The following is an 18,423-nucleotide window of genomic DNA, read 5'->3' on the forward strand; positions in this document are numbered from 1 at the left end:
AAGAAGAAGAAGAAGAAGAAGAAGAAGAAGAAGAAGAAGAAGAAGAAGAATACCTATCCTGTGAGGGTTGTACAATAGTAAAATGAGTTATCCCTGAAGTTGGGGAGTTTGCCTTTTCTGGAGTTTTATTAAGAAGATTCAGATGCCCAAAATACCTTGCTTGGCAGCATAGGGCAAACTAGCTTTAGGCCTCTTCTAGATTGCTAGTATGAGATTAATTCTAATTATTAGTCTTTCAAATAACCTAGGAGCCAGATACTTGTAAGATTTTTAGTGTAGAATGCTGGTTCTATTTACCTTCCTGTGAGCTTCATGTGGTCTGGTATATTTATTTAATGTATAGGCAAGAGTCAACTGAATGTATATGCAATAACCATGATCTGGGCAACCCGACCTCAGGCCCCCCATCTGCTGAATCAGAGCACGCCTTTTCTCACAACGCAAGAGGGCTCATGCCTAGCTCCATGGGAGTCATTCCAGTCCAGCACATTAGGGAGCATCGCTTGATCCCACCTTGTCACACTTATTGTTAATTTGTTGAAACAAATGGTCTGAATTTCTGTCCTAGGAGACCTTGAAAGCTAAGGCTTCTCCACACAGTGTCAACCATGTTAAGAAGGCACATGGTAGTAGCTCAAGACCGGGTAGCTTTTACCTGTGGGATATTGGGAGCCATTCCCATGGGAGACAGAGCAGAGTAGCAGGAAGAGGGGAGAACCATCCTTTGTTACAAAAGAGATTGATGAAATTCCTACCAGCTAAAATGCATTAAGGAAGGAATTCCGAGTCTGGGGTCTGTTAACTTCTTAAAAAATATTTTGACAATTGTATACTAACACATATTATATTATGTATTTTATTTTAGGCATTTAAAAACATTATTCTGAGAAAGGGTTCATGGGCTTCACCAGACTGACAAAGGGGCTGAGGACAGAAAAAAGACTGCATTAGACCCTGCATTGGAATTATCACTGTAGTCTATCCTTCTATGATCAACTTGGCCACAACTTTAAAAAAAAATACTCAAGTGAGATTTGTCTATTGTGAAATTTTCTAGCTTTCTCTCACCTGGAGGGGACACTAGAAAAAGGGTCAGGATTCCCTAAATCTAGTCCTGGATCTGTTACAAAGAATCTTTATGACTATAGATAAGAAACTTTAATTTTTCTGGGCCTCAGGTACCTTGGAGACCTGTAAAATAAGGGTAGGAGATCACTTTCTTTACGAGTTTCTGCCATCTTTAAGACTCCATGTTTCTATGATTCTTTTTTTAAAATTTTCTTTGGTTTGTCTTTCATAGAGGCCTGTATTATAGCTATAGCACTTTTGGATTTCTTACCTTAGAGATATGATGAGCAAAAGTTAGAGCCAATGTCTAGGAAGAGCTAGCCACATGTAGGTAGGACCACTGTGACTTCTTCAGGGCAAAAAGCATTGCAGTATAGGAACCCTCATAATTTTTCAAAAACTAGAAGCCCTTCTCTTTAGTTAATGTGCTCACCCTAATGGAATAAGGTGACTTCTCCAGTAGTAATGGGTCCAGCTTCCTGTTGTGAAGAAGAAAACAAGGAAAATAGTCTGTTATTGTGGTAGGGGGTTTTAAATTTTATTTATTTTTAAAAATACTTATTTCACAGTCATTTCCTAGTCCTCTCCATATTGAACCTTTCTTGTGACAAAGACCATCAACCAAGGTTTTTGCTTAATTAAAATCAATTAATCTTTTTGCCCTTGGCTGAGAATGTGTTCTGTCTCAGTAGTCCCCCACTTCTCCTGTGTGGAAGAAGGGAGATGCATATATACAGATAGATAGATAGATAGATAGACAGATGATAGACAGATGATAGATAGATATAGATAGGTAGGTAGATGGATGAATAGGTGATTAGATAGATATAGATATAAAATGTATATACACATACATATGCAAAGGTATATACACATACACATAGCAAAGGTAGGATCTGTTAGATTTTGAGTCAGTGATGTTTTTATTAATGTTTGTGCCCTTGGATGAGAATGTATTCAGTGTTCTGCCTCAATATTCCCCTGTCTGTTGCACTGGAGGAGGGCAATGCTTATTTTTTTTAATTTTTAGCAAAAGGAAGATCTATTAGCTTTTGAGTGAATAATATTTCAAGAGAATTCAATTGCTGTTCCTCCCACCCTTAAAGAAGAAAAGAAAAGAAGTAGGGGTAGAAATACACTGGTAGTGAAAGGAGAATGAGTTTAGAAGTGAGACTCACAGGACAAGATGATACAGGGAAACTTTTCGGTTAACTGAGGGAGGAAAGCCTTGACCATCTAAAGGTTGAAGCTTGCAAAGGGGATTGAGAAAAATTGAACAGAAAGGAGTTTGAGTGAGGGTAAGGTGGAGATGTAGCAAAGAAGACCATGAGGAGATGTGAAAATAAATGAAAAGTGAAAAATTGCTTTATGAATAAACCGTTAAAAACAGTGAGTGAAAAAGCGATCCCATTTCCAGTCATGACTGAGTCACAAGCTCATGGAAGCTCAGGGCCACTGCCTTGAGCCAGCTCTGCTACTAACCTACATTGTGGTGGTGGGTGCACACACTGCAGTTCCTGTGGGCGGCCACTGTTTTCTACTTTAGTGCTGAGTTTCACTGTGATAACCCTCGATCAAGGAGACATGTGGGCCATGTTACTGCTCAGAACCCTGTAAAAACACAAATCTTGGTCATCTACCCTTCCTGCTGACAGCACAGATCAGGTTAAATTCCTTCAGAGGAGAAAGAGTACAGGAACATACACACACTGAAAGCAGAGTGAGCAGAAGGATGTGAGGAGGATAAGGAGGAGGATGGGATGTCTTCAGAGATAGAGAGAGAGGGAGAGAAGCCTGGAGGTGGGTTAGACCTATTCTCTTCCTCCTATTAACCATCTAACATTATGGCTGGTGCATTTGTTGTTCAGTCATTTTTCAGTTGTGTCTGACTTTTTGTGACCCCATTTGGAGTTCTCTTGGCAAAGATACTGGAGTGGTTTGCCATTTCCTTCTCCAGCTCATTTTACAGATGAGACACTGAGGCAAACAGGGTTAAATGACTTGCCCAGGGCCACACAGCTAGTAAGTGTCTGAGGCCCGATTTGAACTAAGGTCTTCCTGACTCCAGGCCTGGTGCTCTTTCCACTGCCCTACCTAGCCACACAGTACATAACAGATGCTTAATCATGGATAGAGTGCTAGCCTTCAGGTCAAGAAAGCCTGAGTCTGAATCTTGATTCAGACACTCACTAGTTGTGTGACTATGTACAAGTGGTCTCTCTCAGTTTCCTTATCTACCAAAGGGGGATAATAGTCATTACCTTACTGGGTGGTTGTGAAGATCAGAAGAGGTGATACACTCAAAATGCTTAAAGCCTATGCAAAAATGTCAGCTTTTGTTATTTTACCCCCAAAAGCTGCCCTATCAAGAATTTTGGAATGGCCCTAGTTTTCTTGTGTAGCCTCTCTCTCTCTCTCTCTCTCTCTCTCTCTCTCTCTCTCTCTCTCTCTCTCTCTCCTGTCTCTCTCTCTCTGTCTCCCTCCCTCTCTCTCTCTCTGTCTCTCTGTCTGTCTGTCTCTCTCTCTCTCTCTCTTTCTCTCCCTCTCTCTCGTCATTTGGCATTTTCCATGAGAGGACCACTGTCATTGGCTTTTTTCCCTCTCCCTACCTATGTAAGCTGTGCCCAGAGCTGTCAGAAAGGAGATTCTACTGAACATAAGTTTGGTCTCAGACCCAGTTAGTCAAATGACAGTTGCAAGTAGCACTCCCTACACTCCTTTGCATGTTTCAGGAAGTACTGAGAACACTGAGGGAAGTAGACTGGTTCTACCAGTATGATTCTCCTCCTCCTGCTCGCCACCCCCCACCCCCACCCCCACCCCAGCACTCAGGAAGACGAGTGATTACATGGAGCTGGATAGACACCCACAAGAGCGTGGGTGATGGTTCTGGTAAACAATGCAATTCTGGATTTTCAACTTGATTAGAAGATTCTAAGAGCACTTCAAACTCACTGTGTCTCAAATCAAGCTTGTCTTTCTCCCCCAAACCACTCTTCTTTCTCTTCTCATTATATTCATTCTTGGCATCACCATTCACCCAATCACCTTATATTTAATACCTTGGTGTTTCTCTCTCTCTTACTCTCCTCTCTCTGATTCTGTCTCTCTCTCTGACTGTCTCTATCTCTCTCTGTCTCTGTCCCTCTGTCACTCTCACTTTCTCTGTTTCTGTCTCTGTCTCTCTCTCTCTCTCTCTCTGTTTGTCTTTCTCTCTGCCTGTCACTCTCTCTTTCTCTGTCCCTGTCTATCTCTGTCTCTCTGTCTCTGTCTGTCTGTCTCTCTCTCTCTCGGTCTCCTTCTGTGTCACTCTTGCTTTCTCTCTCTGTCTCTGTCTGTCTGTCTTTCTTATTGTCTCTCTGTCTCTCTGTGTCTCTCCCTCTGTTTCTCCTTATATCTGTCTCTCTGTCTCTCTGTGTCTTCTCTGTCTCTGTCTGTCTATCTTTCTCCATGTCCAATTCAGAACCAAGTTTCTGTTTATGCTATCTCTGCAAAATTTTTCATCTATCACATCCTATATGAATATCTCATTGCCTCCACCCACCCGGACAACTGTAATGGCCTTTCAATCAGTCTTCTAAACTCTACTCTTTCCCCATTCCAATCCATTCCTTTCATAGCTCATAGCTGCCTAGTTAATTTTCCTTATGCATAGACTTATCTGATTCTAACAGTCAGTGCCTAAAACATTTTAATGACCTCTGATTGTGCTTTGAATAAAAGCCGTACACCTTACCCTGGCATTCCAAGGTCCTTCATGATTTAATGCCCCCTTATCTCATGCTTCTCTTCTTCCCATGCTCTATATTTCAGCCAAACTGGGCTATCTGCCATAACCCAGACCCATCTCTGTACCTTCGTTCACATGGTTCCCTAGCTTTCAGATACCTTATCCTTCATCTCTCGTAAAGACCACAGGTATTATTCTCCTTGTCTTACAAAACAAAATAAGACTTAAAGATATTAAATCCGTGGTCAAACAATTAGTAAGGGTTGAAGGTAGAATTCATAGGATCTTAGATCTGGAATTGGAAAGAACCTTAGTGGTCATTAAGTTATCAAAAGTATTAAGCACTTATAATGTACCAACCCTCAAGATACAGACAAAATGAAATATTACCTGCCTTCAAGGAGCTTACATTCTGTTTAGGGAAACAACATGGATTATTAGAGTGTACATAAAATAACTATATGGGACTTTTATGAGGGAAGGCACTAGTTCAGTACCCCCATTTTTCAGATGAGAACAAGCTGAGAAGTGACTTGACCAAGGGCACAATGGGGTAAGTGATCTAAAATCAGCACAACTCTTTCCACTACGTCCATTCTCTTAATTATTCTCAAGCCCAGGCCTGTCCTGACTTCAAACCCAATGCCCTTTTTCTTATATGACACTGCTACTCAATATCATTGTCTCTCACCTCTCTGGATCCTCAGAAGAATGGTATACTATGGATATTCTAACATCAGTTAGCATTTAGCTTTAGAATAGATTATATTGAAAGAATGTGTAGTATAATGAAGAAAGCATTGGCCTTAGAGTCCAAAGCCTAGCATTTGAGACTTGACTGATGTTTACTATCTATGAGACCATGAGCAAGTCACTTAATGTTTCTGAATCTGGCTTTTTTCCTGCGTGAAACAGGAAGTCAATGAGCATTTAATGAGCACCTACTATGTTCTTGGCACTGTTTCAAGTGCTAGCTTCACAGACAAGAAAATAAAATAGTCCTAGTTCTCAAGAATCTTATACTCTATTAGAATAACAATGCTTATACAACATACCTCAAAGAATTATAAACCAGAAACCACTAAACAAATGTTTATCTAGGATTATAATAAGCATCATTTTGGAAGGCATTGCAGGGGTTCAGCTTTACCTTCCTAATTATCTTTTTATTTGTAGTAAAATTAAAATGAGTTTGGCATTTTTGAGCACACACTGGCTGATCAGGATGGCTCAGGAGGGGCAGGTGGTCCTGAAACATGCCAGATGGCTAAAGAAAATATTTGACAGACACAATCCCCAAAGTGGATAATCGAAGAGTTTGTTGATAATCCACAGATAACTGAGGGGTGCCTGTACAATGAAAGAGCTAGTAAAAATGTCCACAAGCTTTTGCTTGGTTTGGAAAAATCAGGTCATTCTGCAATGGAATCTGGCTGATAATTGCTCAGGTTTTCCTCAAAGATCCAAACAGACCTTGGTATATGCTGTTAAGGCCAAAGTAAGTGTTTGGTCTACTGGTGGTGTGGAAAGTTTGACGGCAAAGTATTCTTCCCTCTACCCCAGTCTTTCCACTTCTATTTTAGTCTTGCCATGAGACAGACAGAACTTGCTAGCATTTTGATTCCAGGGTTATGATATCCTGAAGAATTTTTCTCTCTAACTTTTAATATACTCATTTTAGAGATGGGCAAATCATGCTATACAGAAGTTAAGCAGCATACCCAAAGTAACCCAACAGTGGAATTGGGAACAGAATCCAAGCTACCTGACTCTGGAATCTCTAGGGTAACAAGTCAGACGGTAGTCCTATTGCTGAATTTGGGCAGGACCCTAAGGAATCATTTATGTTGTTTTTATTTAAGGCACACTTGCCAAAACCAGCAAAATTTTATAGAGCATTAAATTAACATCCTTTCCCTTATCAGAAGTCTTTCCTTTTTAACTAGTTCTGCAGACATCTCAGCTGAGAGATGAGGGAGCTCACAGTCTTAGAGAACTATGGGTGACTTACTCTTATGAGACTGTTTTCTATAATCTATCTTTGAATTCACACATGCCACTCTCTCACCTGCAGCTGAGTTCATTTCAAATGTATCTTTTATTGGGAAATTTTGCAACACGCCTGAGGTGGCCAGTCACCAGGCTCTGAAACAGTACAAGGGGATACTTTATGATGAGGGCAGAGTGCTGGTAATGAGTCTTCAGGAGTCTTGCCCTCAAATCATCTTTTGGCCTTCGGGGGAAGGATACGATTCATTTTAGAAACTACCCAAAATGGTCAACTGAGACACAGAGAACATCCAAACCAGGCAGCCTTTACAGAGGTTTTATCATTCTATGCACAGAATATATTACTATTCTCAGATAGACTTTTTTGTTGTTCAATTGTATCCAACTCTTTGTGACTCCATTTGGAGTTTTCTTGGGCCAAACCACTGGAGTGGTTTGCTATTTCCTTCACCAGCTCATTTTATAGATGAGGAAACTGAGGCAAACAGGGTTAAGTGACTTGCCCAGGGTCACACAGCTGCTAAGTGTCTGAGGCTGGATTTGAACTCAGGAAGGTGAGTCTTCCTGACTCCAGGCCTAGTACTCTATCCACCATGCCATCTGTAGCTCTGGCCAATTGCAAAACTCCCCGATTGCTCCTGGATCACATTTAGATAAACTGCTTTTAGAGTTCATCTAGCTTTCAAGCATACAGGGTGTATATTTCCAGCAAAGGGAATGTGTATGGGGGAAGGAAGGAGGGGGAGACACATAAAAGATGCATGGGTCCCAATGTGGAAGCATAGGAAATGGATTAAGTCTCTCCTGAAGTTTAGGAGATATGCTTTTCTATCTGTTATTATTATCTGTATACATGGTAGGCAGAGAATAAATGTGAAGAGCTACAGAGTGTTGTACCTTTTTCTCCTTATGAACCATGTAGTCTCAATAGGCATGATGCCCTTCCCCCCATCCCCAAAAATCATCTGAAGCCTTTCAATATTCCCACCTGTTATAAAAATTTTGCAACCCACAGAAACCCTAAAAGATTTATAGTCTGGTTGCCTCAAATTGGTGGTTTTTGTCCTCTCTGGTTCCGACCTACATGTGGGTTCCAGACCCAAAATTACATTCCCCAAAGCACACCGTTTCAGGCCTATCATAGATAGGTTGCAGCTGTTTCAGCCCCTAATCCCAACGTTAACATAATAGCATAATATATTATTGTTCATCTATAGCCTGAAGAATTACATGCTCTTAAGAGACCAGGCGTCCTCAGAAAACCAAGCTGGAGAGCTTAGAAATAATGGATATTGGCCTGGAATTGCTGCTTTCAAAATTCAGGCTCTTGGTTAAAGCAGAGAAATGAGAGTTTGAAGAGGATCTGTGGAATGATATTGAATCATCTCATCTCCCACCTCCCTTCAAGTACATTTATGCTGGACTCAGGTCTCCACTTAGGGCCCACCAGTAGTTTGGGTTTCTCCAAAGAGGTAAGCCAGATTTCAGGGGTGGGGTGGGCTTGGAGGTAACAGACCAATGCAAGCTCTTAGAAAGAAGAGGCCCAACTGACCAGTCTATCTATCTCTGTACCAGGGCTGTACAGACCTCTTTCCCTATTGACCTTTTTTTTCCCCTTCTACAAGCTGCCTGAGAGTTTTTTTCCCCCCTGTGCTTCTAATAGAGCAAAAACCACATAGCTTCTTCTGTCATCATATTTATTCACCACCATAGACCCTAGTGGTTACAGAGGGAAAGTCCCCTTCCACCCTGAAGTTGGGGTGGGCAGGAGTGGTGTTGGGAGATGAAGGGAGGGGAGGTTATAAGGTATGGGCACTTGTGGTCCAAGTTCATAAAAACTGCTGCTCTGGCCTGGGCTGCATGTATCCCTCCAACTTTACTAGTCTTTTAGCACCATCCATCAATCAATCAACTCACAAACATTTACTACCATGTGCCAGGCACCACATTAGGTGCTAAGGTTACAAAGACAAAAATGAAAACAGTTCCTACCCTTAAGTAGCTTACATTCCATAGGAGTGACATGTACATACACAAATACATACAAAACAAGTTCAAGGTAGAATTGGGTGGAGGGAGAGGGAGGCAGGGGTATACTGGTAAATGTTTAACAACCAGCTCTCTAAAAAATGTAAAGGCAGTAATAGTTTAAATGTAAAAAAAGTTATGTAAATGTAAAAAAAAATAGTTAAAATGTAAAAAATATAAGGGCAGCTAGGGGGTGAATTGGATAGAGGACCTGCCCTGGAGTCAGGGGATCAGAGTTCAAATCTGGCCTCAGATACTTACTAGTTGTATAACCCTAGGCAAGTCACTTAACCCGGATTGCTTCTGAAAAGAATAATAAAAAGAAATTTTTAATTATAAAAATATACATATGACACATTTTTAAATTTAATCTCTATGACTGACATTTTTCCATCACTTTCTTAAGTCTAGACAGTGAATAAGAAAATAAATCAAATCCTGATTTATAGTATATGCTGATTTCTGAGATTTAAACATTCACATTGAAAATTTAACAATCTATAGGAGTTGGGTGAAGGGTTTGAAGGCCTTGACTAGAATTTTGAAGGAGAATTTTAAGAAGTAGAAATGAGAAGGGAAGATGTTCCAGCCATAGGGGATAGCCAGTGAAAAGGTACTAATGTGGTAGATGGTACACCATGTGTAAGTGCCATCAAGAAGACCAGTTTGGCTGGATGGTAGAATGTGGGATGAGGAGTAATATATAATAACGATAGGCTTTGAAGGGCTTTAAAATCCAAACATCATGGCTCCAAATCAACTAAGCTTGCTTTTATGGTAGCTTCCCGTATTCATGGTCACTAAGAATGAGGACTGAGTAGGGACTTAGACAAAAGAAAGGGCAGTAACATCAACATGCTCAGTTATGTCTCAGAAGTTGTAGAAAGAACTCTGGACTTGGAAACAAGAAAATTAGGTTCAATAGACTGTACACTCCTTGAGGGTAAAGGAAAAATCTCATTTTGTAATTGCATCCACAGCACCTGGAACACAGTAGATGCTTGTTGGCTTTATGCAATGACAGACAAGTCAACTCACCTCTCTGAGTCTCAGTGTTCTCATATGGAAAATGGGTATAATGATTATAATTGACATTATAATAGCACTCTGTATGTGAAGGTGTGCAAAATGCTTTATGTACATTATATGGTAAGAATTCCAGGCATCATTCTTCAGATTTTCCAGAGAGATAATGTGATTGTGTATTGTAGTGGTAGGGGTTCTGAACTTGGACAGTTGGAAGCCCTCACTCTGCTGTTTACCTTCCTATGTGACCTTGGACAATTCAACTTAAACTCTCTGGGCCTCAGTTTCTTCATCTGTAAGATGAGGGGTTTGGTTGGACTAACATCTCAAGTCCCTAAGTCTATTTATTACTTCCAGATGAGGAAATGGAGGCTTGGTAGAGTGAGTTGCCCGTGGTCATGCACCTAACGAGGTTAAGAGGCCAGATGTGAACTTGGTTTTCTCTTGCCTCCAAGTCTAGAGTTCTTTCAGTCACTTACCTCACAGAGCTGTTTCATAAAAAAGTACTTTGTGAACTTTAAACTATACAGAGGAGTTATTCTTATTAAGAAGCATGACCCTCCGACCTGTTTTAGTTCGGGAATCACCTCGTCTATACTCAGGCTGTGTAGGATGTATACTCTATTACAGAGTGAAAGGAAAAGGAGCCCAGGGAGAAGAGCATGGCTTGTCTGGTTTGGGCAGTTTTACGGTAGTTGGCCACTGGACCGTCACTCCCTCACGTCACTCAGAGGCTTTTGTTTTGTTCAGGCTACAAAACAAAATTTCCATAAAAGCTTCTAGCTGCTCAAAGTTTAGGCACCCACCAGACTCTGACTGCTGCTGGATGGGGAGCAGCTCAAATTCACCCAGTCCTGAATCTTCATAAGCTGGCCATGCAGCACCTTGGTCAATCTATGTCATCAACATTTCAGCTGGGCTTCAGTGATTTATGGAGTTGTTATTTGCACCACCAAACCAGTCAGGAATGAAAATAACACTCAACTCCTGAGCTGTTTACAAGCCTCCTAGGCCATAGGACGTATAATTTACAGCCGCCATCTTGTCTCCTCCTCCCTCTCAATGGAATGTCCTCTCTGACTCCCTCCTGTCTTTAAGAACCTGATGAGTAAATGGGCAATTGGGTTAGCAGATTTTCCTCAGACCCCAATCAAAGCCTTGCTTAGTGCTTAGTAAGCACTTCCTCATTCAAATCAATCTGGAGCAAATACTCCCTGCAGCTTATCCTTAAAAACAGAGCAGTGGGAGGAGGAAAAATAAGCACTCTCACCCAATCAGCTCAATAAATTTGTCATCCCCTAAAATAAAGTTAACTCTCCAGTTGGGCCTGTTCCCCTGCACGGCATCGTCGGGTTAGAGAGAGAGAGAGGGCCGGGAACGTTTGAGCAATCAGACATTCCTAGGGGTGTGGCTCCCTATGCATCAACCGCACACTTAGGGTGTGTTTTGCCTCGTGCCTTCAGCCACCCCTGGATGTACTAGTGTTACACAACAACCGTGAACTCTGGAATGTGTCCGGTCAATTACAGCATGATTGTGTCACTCTGTAAATGACATTGGCATTCTTCAAGTCCCCAGGTAAGACTGGCTTGTTTTTCAGTGGGGCCCATTTTCTCTCAGTGGGAACAGCGTTTCCAGACTGTTAGGATCTGGCTTTCTTCTAGGCCTCTCACAGTAGGAGTCAGGGAAATCAAATGCATGTACAGGAGTGCCTTGTTGCAGACCCTTTTTCAAAACATAGGTGAGAATTTAAAGCACATTCACAGAACCAAGAACAATTTATACAATAACAACATTGTAATGACAGCTTTTTTATTTTTCAAATTAAAATTAAATTAATAAAAATTTAATTTGATATTTAACAAAAAATCTGTTTTTCTCTTTGCCGCTTCCCTCCCCATTGAAAAAAGAAAAGAAAAGAAAAGAAAAACAGAACCCTTGTCACAAATATGGATAGTTAAACAAAACTAATTCCCACATTGGCTATGTCCAAAAAATATATTGTATCCTGAGTCCATCATTTCTCTGTCAGGAGGTGAGTAGCATAGTTCATCACTGAGCCTCTAGAACTGTGGTCATTTTATTGATCAGAGTTCTCAGAAACAAATCACTTTGAAAGATTTGAGAAATTTGACCAACACAATGAACATCATGATTCCAGAAGACCGGTGGTGAACCATGCTACTCACCTCCTGAGAGAAAGGTGATGGAGTCAGTGCAGAATGAGATATGTATTTTGGGGACATGACCGATGAAGGAATTTGATTGGCTTTACTGTACCAATCTGTTAAAAGGGTCTTGTTCCCCCCCCACCTCTGCCCGAGGTGGAGCAGAGGTGGACAGATATAAAATAGATTTTGCTAATTGAAATAAATACAATTTACATGTGAAAAGAATAGCTCAGAGTTGTATGGCATTTTAAAGTATGCAAATCATTAAACAAATATTATCTTATATGATCCTCACAATAACCCCGTGAGGTTAGCACTAATATTATAGACGTTTTACAGATGAGGTAACTGAGACTTAGAGAAATGAAGTGACTTGCCCAGGATCACAGTTAGTGAAGTGTTCATCACTGATGAGATAGGATTTAAACTCAGCTCTCCCTGACTCGAAGTCCAGTGGTTTACCTACTATGCCGAGCTGCCTCAACCATTTTTTCTGTCATTTAACATTTTTGTGGACAAAACAAATTTATAAAAACTAGCTAGAATGATCTATTTAGGCAGAACCAGGAGAAAAATATACATGGTGACTTATAATAGCAAATTTTTTTAAAAAATCACACTAACAGGAAGTCAAACTTTAAGAAATTATAATAACCCATCTTGGTTCCAGTGAACAGATAGTGAACCATGATACCTCCTTAATCTCAAAAGACAGGTGGGGGTTATGGTGGCAGGGGGCTGCCTAAACGGTCAAGTACAGACTTTGGATTGTTTCCATTTAACTGTTCTTTGCTACAAGGGAGGGTTCAGTGCTGGCTCCTGCCTGCCAAGGAGGGGTAGCACTACAACCATAAATAATTGTTGAAAACCAAAGGCATCAATAATACTTTGTTTTGAAGTGGGCAGCTACTTGAGAGGCACCATAAAGCAGCAGATTAAGGACCAGCCTCAGAGACAGGGAGAACAAAGTTCAAGTCCTTCCTTGGTTATAACATAGTGGTTATGACCCCAGACGAGTGCCCCCAAGCTACTCTGTAGACCAAATATTGCAGAGAAATTTCTGATCTGTTTTGGTAAAGATTTTCCCACCCAAGTTTCCCCTACATCAATGAAATCTCAGGTCTGAACCAAAAAAAAAAAAAAAGTACTTATCCAATTGCTTTGTTCTCTCTTCCACTCTTGACTTGACTTTCCCCCCTTCCCTGGGTTATTTCCTTCATGAGATAACCAAGACTGAAAGTAAATAAATTAGGTTGCAATGAACACATGATTCATGAGTCATAAGTCCATTTTGTCTATACTATTAAGTTTAAAAGCCGTTCTTACAGTAGAGGAAATAGAAAGTAAAAAAACAAAAAGTTACCTAAATGGGGACTTTTGCCCTGAAATGCACAATACTTTAACACTAATAATGTTCTAGTGATGCTGTATGATGACAAATCATGGAATTCCATAGGTCTCTTAGGAAACAAAATTGTGGACCATCCAAGGCACAATGGAGGGACAAATGGTAGAGTGTATAGTAAGTAGAGTAGCTTTTTAATGATGAAAATGGCATAGAAGATAGCATCATAAAGATATATGACTGGAAAGGAAGGGAGATCAATTATATAGCGAGACTGAGAGATACTAGATAGAAGGACTGTGTCCTACTTTGATACACATATAATGTCAAGACCCTCAACATATTGGTTAAATCCTCGCTTCCCCATCATGGATGATTCGGGGAAGGATGCATATAGGAGTCACATGGGATGGGCAGGCACGAATGGGCTACGATTTTCATTGTTAGAAGGAATGTTTGCTTTTATAAGAGCACAATTCCATTGGAGTACTGGGGCATAATACATTGTATGTATACTACCTTAGCGCGAGGATCTCTGAGGACATCAAGTTGGACACTAATTTCACTGACATCGATTACAAGTTCATTGTGCGTTAGTAGATGGTCTTCATGAATGCTGTGGCCAAAAAAGCTTATGACCTGGTAGTCAACCCTTTGACGAGAAATAAGTCTGTGAACACTTAGACTGGTCCTTAGAAGCTGAATAAACAGTCCATCAGGATCACTGGGTTAAACATACATACACAAATACACATAGGGGGAAACACAAACATACATGGTATCCACACACAAACACACGTTAAGGAAATACAGTCACCTCAATGAGGAAACGAGAGGAAACCGGGGGAAGGAAGAGGAGAGACTAAGAGGGAGGCAAGATTCTGGGAGGGATTGGTCATAAGCAAAACAAACTCCAACCTTGGAGAGTAGATAGATCAGGAAGGGAGTCAGGGAACGTATTAAAAGAAAGAAACAAGGAATAAGAATCTGTCGTGGTAGAGGGGAGAATAAAAATGGGAGGGGAGTAGAAGCAGCTTACATCAAAGATTTAGAACTGGAAGAGACTTTAGATATCATCTAATTCATCCCTTCATTTTACAGAGTAGTGACTTGCCCAAGGATACACAGCAAGTATGTGGGAATGCCAGGATTTGAACCCAGTTGCTCAAACTACGAATCCAGAATTCTTTCCTTTGGCCTGCACTCAAAACTTTTCTACATTGGTAGGAACTACAAAAGCTTGTGCTCCTTTGGCCTGACCTTTAAGGACTGGTCACTGTTATAATGTGTTGGGAGATACAAATTTTTTAAAATTAATTTTTGGAACATCCATTGTATTATGTAGTACGTATAAGGGTAGATGGGGATGTTTCAAGTTCATTTTGTCCCATACACTCACCACAACAAAACCCCCAAAGCAAGAAATTTATTACTTTTTTGTTTAAAAACAAATAAAACAAAACAACTTGTAGATGTCTTAGAAATCTCTATTAGAAATACCCTCAGATGGTTTCACAGCTGGGCTGCCAAAAAACCTTCAATCCAAGAGGTTGCTTTGGTGAGTAGGTACCTATTTCTCTCTGCCATGATGGGTTAAAGGTGCATTGCTTTCTTTAACCCAATAATGAAAGAAAACTCCAACTTATGGGATGTCAGCTTGATAAATAGGAATAGCTAGCATTTATATAGCACTTCAGAAATATTATCTCATTTGGATCCTCACAACCCTTGGAGCCCATATTACAGTTGAGGAAACTGAGGCAAACAGGTTAAGTGACTTTCCCAGAGTCACACACTAAGTGTCATAATCTTCCTGATTCCAAGTCCAGTATTCTATCCACTGCCCCACCTAGCTGTTTGGTGGTGTTCACCTCTTCCAAAACAGGGTGAATGTTTCTGAACTAGTTACACTGTTACTTGGATTAAGTCATCCGAACAGATTTTCTCTTTATCTCCAATACCTTTCAACTGTCATTGGGTTGCCTCATCCATTAGTAGGAAAATGATCTGACTCATTTCTATAACATCTACAGACTTATCAAGTACAGTAAGAAAGTAGATAGTAGAATGGTTGTTGTTATTGTTATTGTTTTTCAGTTGTGTCAGACTGTTTGTGACCCCAAATGGGGTCTTCTTGGCAAGGTTACTGGAAGGGTTTGCCATTTCCTTCTCCACTTCATTTTACAGATGAGGAAACTCAGGCAAACAGGGTTAAGTGACTTGCTCAGGGTCACACAGCTAGTAAGTGTCTGAGACAGAATTTGAACTCACAAAGATGAGTCTTCCTGACTCCAGGCCCTACACTCTATCCACTGTGCCACCTGTTAGATGACATTTTTCCCCCCTGGAAATGCAATCATTACTATTGTAGCAGTTAAAGTGGAACCTTTCCGTTATTAACAAGCAATTTTCTTTGTTAAGAGAACAGGAAAATAATTAATGATTTACAGAATAGTAGAATCTCAGTGTTGGAAGGAAAATAGAAACCATCTAATAACCCCCACACCTGAACTGGAATACTCTTTATAACATACCCAATTTAGTAGTTGTTCTTCTTTGCTGCCAACATGGCTAGTGTTGGACTCTGACATTTAACTAGCTGTCTATGTGACCCAGGAAAACTACTTAAACTTTCTGAGCTCCTGTGTCCTCATCTGTAAAATAGGGATAAGAATAATTTCCCTACCTCCCTGACTGGGCTTTTGTGAAGAAAGTGCTTTGCAAACCTTCAAGCACTATATTAAGATGCTATTGTTATTGGGGCTGTTTTATGTGTAATTGTCATTATTCATATAACAGATGAACCTTTCTTTGCCTCTCAGTATTAATTACTTGGCAGGAATTGAAGAGAGAGAGTTCATGGTGCTCAGTTTCTGGCTCCTTGAGCTAAAACTGGAAGTATGAAGATTCACATATCTAGAATAGAAAACAATTTCCTGCAATACATACTGGTCTTCAGGGGGATGAATCTCTAGTCAAGATCAATAGGGTCTCTTCCTAATTCTATAGCTCTAAGTCTATTATTCTAAGCCCAAAGTAGTAATTCTAAGTAATACAAAGACCCCAGCTCTGACACAGCATGTGATATCACCTCAGTTTCCTTATCTGTAATATAACATCATCTAATTGAATTAGAAGATTTCTAAAGACTAGCTTTAAAAATTCTATGGTGATACAATAGGAGTATGAATCTCTAATTCAGATGAAGTTTTGCATCTAACTAGCTATCTTTCCATGTATCTCTCTCCATTTATTTGACATTGTATATTATGTATAATATATTGTTTTATATATTTGTGTATCTATGTGTCCTGGTTTTCTTGTCACCATCCCAAGAAGATCTGAATCATGCTTCCAAATTAAAAGAAAAACAATACGTGCTTTTAAAGAGAGCAACACAGAGGCAAAAACATCATGGAACCACATATTTGGCATAATCAGAGAGGGTACTTTAGTGTAGGGGAAAGAGCACACAAAAACTTAGGCACAACAATCTCATGATTGGACAGAAACCCTATAGTATTCAATGCGCAAAAAAAGTCTTACAAGTGCCAAAATATTCAAAGCAACAATTTTTTGGGGTAGCAAAGAATTGTAAACAAGCGAATACCCATCAGCTGGGGAATGGCTGAATAAATTGAAAGCTATTGTGATGTTGAAGATTCTCTATATCCTGACTTGGTGCCTCTATACTGGCTATTTCTTGTGTCCAGAATGTTCTCCCTCCTTTTCTCTGTGATTTTTGGCTTGCTTCCAGCCTCAGCTCAAATCCTACCTTCTGCAAGAGGCTTTTTCAGATCCCCCTTCCTGAAAGTGGCTTCCTTTGGAGATTACCTCCATTTCACCTCTCAGCCTCAGTTTCCTCATCTGTAAAATGGGGAAAACAGCCTCTACCTCACAGGCTTCTTATGAAGATCAAATGAGAAGGTAGGTAAGCACTACACAAACTTTAAAACCATGAGCCATTGTCATTATTATGAGTAAAATATTACTGTGCCATAAGAAATAATGACTAAGGAAATTTAGAGAAATATGGGAAGACTTTCATGAGCTGATGCAGTGAAGAAAACAGAGCAAAACAATAGCCCTAATAAGGTAAATGAAGATAATAATAAAAGATAACAATTCCCAGATTCAGTACAATGGCCTCCCTGGATTCCAGAGGCCCAATCATGAAACACACTGCTCTTTCATGGATAGAGTGATGGTGGACTATGGGTATATACCATCCATAAACTGTCAGACACAGTTCTTCATCAATCAGTTTTTAAGATCTATTTTTTCTTCATTAGAATAGAGAGTTCTACAGCATGAGATACACACACTCAAAACAAGACATTAAAAAAAAAAAGATTAATCTCAAAATCAGGAGACCAGGATTCAATCCTAGGTTTGGGGTCAGAGAAGTGGGGTTCAAATCATGGCCCTGCTACTCACTATTTATCTGACTTCGGGCAAAGTCAATCCCCTCTCTCCCTCCCCCACCTGTTTTCTCACCTCTAAATTGAGGGGGATCAGCTAGATGGTACGGTGGATAGAATGATGGACCTATAGTCAGGAAGATTCATCTTCCAGAGTTCAAATCCAGCCTCAGACTTTTACTAGCTGTGGGACCCTGGGCAAGTCACTTCACCCTGTTTGCCTCAGTTTCCTCATCTGTAAAATGAGCTGGAGAAGGAAATAGCAAACCACTCCAGGGTCTTTGCCAAGAAAATCCCAAATAGGGTAACAAAGAGTCAAACATAACTGAAAAAATGACTGAATAACAATAACAGGGTTACTTCCTAATTCTATAGCTCTAATTTTATGATTCTAAGACCAAACCCCAGCTCTGACACAGCTTGTGATATCATCCCAGTTTCCTTATCTGAAATATAAGATCATCTATCTGGATTAGATAATTTCTAAAATCCAGCTCTATGATTCTATCTAGCTCTAAAATTCTATGATAATACAATAGATTTTATTAAAATATATTGACATGAAAAGAAATTAAGCATTTATTTATCACCAGGGAACTGTGGCCCATTTATATCTCATCATCA

The sequence above is a fragment of the Vombatus ursinus genome, unplaced genomic scaffold, assembly GCF_900497805.2.
Source record: "Vombatus ursinus unplaced genomic scaffold, bare-nosed wombat genome assembly UNPS02000582.1, whole genome shotgun sequence".
Classification (NCBI taxonomy): domain Eukaryota; kingdom Metazoa; phylum Chordata; class Mammalia; order Diprotodontia; family Vombatidae; genus Vombatus; species Vombatus ursinus.